Source organism: Amphimedon queenslandica, unplaced genomic scaffold (genome assembly GCF_000090795.2).
Source record: "Amphimedon queenslandica unplaced genomic scaffold, v1.1 AMPQUscaffold_13080, whole genome shotgun sequence".
Taxonomy (NCBI): domain Eukaryota; kingdom Metazoa; phylum Porifera; class Demospongiae; order Haplosclerida; family Niphatidae; genus Amphimedon; species Amphimedon queenslandica.
In genome coordinates, this window is record NW_003546684.1 from 60142 (window position 1) to 64377 (window position 4236).

Below are 4236 nucleotides of genomic sequence, written 5' to 3' on the forward strand. Positions count from 1 at the left end.
AAAGGAAATGAAAGGTACATGGGTTTGCTGAATCAAAGTTCTGTGTAAAGTGATTCCAGAGGAATATACAGCTTGGATTTGATAGTAACTAGAGATTCAGTAAGTTCAATTTCAGGTAATTTGTTCGACAGCCTCACAATCCTGTTAAAATAGGAGTGATGTGACTTAGAAGTACAACAGTAGATGTGCTTGAGTTTATGAGAGGCTGATGACCTTGTGGCGGAATCATTGAAGGAGACAAATTCCAGTATGGACATGTTGTCAGATGGGAACTTGAGTGACTTTTAAAACACAAACATAATGTCAAGCAGCTTAAGCCAGTACATCAATGGGAACAGGGAGAGCTGTACCCATCTATCTCTGTATGAAGACAAAGAATCACCTAACACATACTGTCGCGTAGCCGAGAGGTTGACTGCGTTCTTTTAAAAATTGAAATTATCTTGTCAAAAATGGCAACTCTCTACTTTCTCTCTACTCTCACATATATATATCCATACATGTAGAATGTTCTAGAATGAGAGAAAAGCATGGTAGCATGTCTAGTGTCCAATCAGATTGGAGTACAATGTGTGAAGTGATAATTATGTGTGAGACATTAATTAGTTAACAGTCCTGGGCAAGCATACAGCAGCCTCTATTGCTTCATCACACATACTACAATGCTCTATGCTGTACTCTTTTTAGCAATAAGATATGCTTCTTTAATTGAGGACGCCACAACTGGGAGGCACAACAAAATTTAGATTATACCATAGATAGGTACAGCTGTTTTTTAACAGCACAGTTGAGAGAGGTAGAGAAAGTCCGACAAATTAAATTAAGATAATTGTAGGCTTTGGAGAAAATGGAGTCATAATGACTGACCCATGATACATCACCACAAACCATTACGCCAAGGTCACAATGACATAGAGGAACAGAGATTTGATCACTGTCCACACAGTAAACCAGAGAGCTACAGTCATTAAAGAAGAATCTTATGAGGGTACACTTACGTGGGCTGATGAACAGAAAATTCGAATGAGTCCATGAGACCAATGCATTTATGTCAGACTGGAGCGACAAAGAATCAGATGGGCTACAGATAACACTCTGAAGTTTAGAATCATCTGCAAATAACAGCATAGACGAGTGTGAGATACATGTTGGAAGATATTAACAAAAAATGAGAAAAAGAAGTGGGCCCAGTATACTACCTTGCCGCACTACTGACCTGACGGGAAGTATGTCAGAGGAGTAGCCATCAATACTAACAAGGTGATATCTTTTTGATAAGTACCATCGGAACCACCTCCACAGAGACCCGTGAGACCCAATCAAATGCCTTTTTAAAGTCAAAATAGACCATGTCAGTAGGCAAACCACAATCACAATGGCTCATTACTTTATCAAAGGAGAGCAGTAGATCTAACTGGGATACCAAGGAATGATTAGCCAGAAAGCCTAATTGACTATGACATTAGGAGGATCAGACAAATGAGATTACTTTTTTGTATACAATTGATTCTAGGACCTTTGATAGAATGCTCAGAAGACAGATTGGTCTATAATATAATTTTCAACATCACAGGGATCACCAGATTCAAAGATTAACACAATCTTATGGATCTTCCACTCATCAGGAAGGCAGCCATACTATAAACACTATGAAAACATATTCTTTCAGGATAACAAAAAGCTGGCACATTGTATTCTCAGTATATTGCTACAAAAAGTATGTGTTACATTGAATTCATGAAGTGTCTAGAGAGCAGGTACCAGTTCTCTTCAGAACCTTGCTTCCAAAACCGGCAGGGGGCTTCACTCCTTATAGGGGCAAGGTCCTGCATAGGAGAAATGAGTATACATGTAGATCTAGATACAAAAATTGGCTATGATTTGGCAGCAGGGTTGTGGTAGCACAGTTGGGAAGCTAAAGGGCAAGCTGCATCAGATGTGAGTGTAGGATGCTATCTATTTAAATCTACCTTGTTGAAATCTGACATAATGGCTGATTTAGTATTTTTACTTCTTTTAGTTATTAATTTTTCTACATTTTATTTGGCTCAGGATTCCCTAGATAGAGTTCCCAAGGTTGATTTTATCTAGTCCCCTAATTATTTTAGGAGTCCCAAAGGTTTGTATATAGGGTTCACGTGAGTCCATGATAAAAAATAAGTTCCATTTTGCATCAATGGACATGTGCACAAGGTTGTTATATGGAGGAATACAAAATACAGGCCTCTTGAAGCACTTTGCAAAGGAAACCATTAGCCACAGCCATAAGTCTCCAGGAATTATAAGTTTGCGCAGCTTACAAGTAAACCATTATGAATGGTGTATTATTACTAAATCAAGAACTTTATGAATAACTAGAGCTAACATAGAAAGAACTACTACAAACATTTAAAGTTTTGGAAACTCTATAGCTATTAAGTATGCAGCAATGAAAATGAAAAAGATTAACACAACAAAGTTAATGAAATTCAGTTAATGATAATCTGAAGAGATCAGTGGTTCTCTCACTCTATCATAAGATTCAAAAAACGATCCAGTCATATGAACATAAGCTGCTTTTTTTCGACTCTGTGTTAGAAAACGAAGCCAATACTTTCTAAACTTAATTTTTATCTTTTCCAATAGACCAGTTACCCATAAAATGTGTATAATAATTACACCAAGTAAAGATATGACAACAGCAGCATTAAAAATTGCAATAATGATCATTAGTCCATCCTCGCGATCATTTTTCATAAAGTACCAGCTAGATCCATAAATAAGAACTAAAAATGAAAGGAGACACAAATTGAAAATATTGAGAGACATTCTTTTAAAAGGCCTGGCCATAGATTCTACTGCAATATACACAGAGAGTATTGGTGATGCTATTGCTATTCCAAGCAATGTATCCTTCCCTCTCAAACAAGTATATATTACATACAGTAATATAACTATGAGTAGCCGTGATACAAAAAAAATTCTTTGTTTCTTTTATAAGGAGCATGTATAGCTTCATATACAGGACGTATATATTCTCTGATCCTATAATTGATCCTCATTAGTGGCCTACCAGCTAATAATACAGTCATGTATACACCTAATACAGGACCAACTACCAGTGATGTAATGATCATAAGTACTAAATGACCATGTGTACCATACTCAACTGTAGGGTACTTGAACCAAACCTGCATTGGTTCCTCAGTGTTATTGGTATATATTGTTACTGGTGTGAATACATCCATTATGGTTGTCAATAAGTATGAGAAAGATATATGCACAACAGTGACCAGGATTTGTACTGATGAATTTGCTATTTTATTGGAGATCTTGACTGAGAATCTACTGAGTACAATGATTCCCAGTAGAATACTTAACATGTAAACTTGATACATTGTAGAAAGACCTTGCTTCCATAGTTCTGTCATTCCATTATACAAACATAATGATAAACCAAAATTAATATGAATCCAACCAGACCTGGGGTCAATTACAAAATCTCAATTACAATTACACGTTCAATTACATTACTTTTGTAAAAAAAAGGCTCAATTACAATTACAATTACGCCCTGATAGAGTAATTTCAATTACATTTCAATTACAATTACAATTTTGATGCAAATGTATTTTAAGAACAAAAATCAAAATCAAGTCAATGTTGAATGTTTTCATTGCATCGTACAAACATCAAATCTTTAAACAGTTTATCAGATAAAGAACAACGCTCGGGCCTAAAGATTTTTCCAGCAATGCTGAAAATACGCTCTACTGCAGCAGATGAAGCTGGAAAAGCTAGGTATGTTGAAGCTATTTTTGCTAATGTTGGATAGGTGGCTTCATTACTTTTCCAAAATTCTAAAACATCGTCTTCTTCTGGCAAACATGGAGATGCTAAGTAGCTACTGACTTCAAAATCAGGACCATTTCTATTAATCACACCTGGTGTTGCTCTGCTTTTCATGAATTCTAATCCTACTCTTGTTCGTTTAGGTGGTGGAGGACAATCACTCTCATTGGATTGTGTACCACTTGTTGAATAAGAATAAAGCTGCTCAGCTTTTGACAGTAACAATTTTCTGATGTCATCAACTTCATTATCTGTGCACCAATCTAGCTTATAATGAGGGTCTATTGTCGTTGCAATTTGAAATTCAACCTTATCTTCAAAATCTTGGCACCGTTTTCTCAATGATGTCTTCAGAGCTGTCAAAAGCCGGCAGTCAATACTTTTGTGAGAGCTTCAGCATTTGCT

General features: G+C 36.2%; 1 long non-coding RNA gene across 1 annotated transcript; it reads right to left on the reverse strand.

Annotated features, from left to right (window-relative positions):
- Window positions 1–787: 787 nt before the first annotated feature.
- Window positions 788–1927, reverse strand: LOC109585343 (uncharacterized). Its single transcript, XR_002186441.1, has 4 exons — window positions 1490–1927; window positions 1388–1446; window positions 1217–1327; window positions 788–1112 (listed from the first exon to the last, which is right to left on the reverse strand). It is a non-coding gene; the product is annotated as an uncharacterized LOC109585343 (long non-coding RNA).
- Window positions 1928–4236: the final 2309 nt, after the last annotated feature.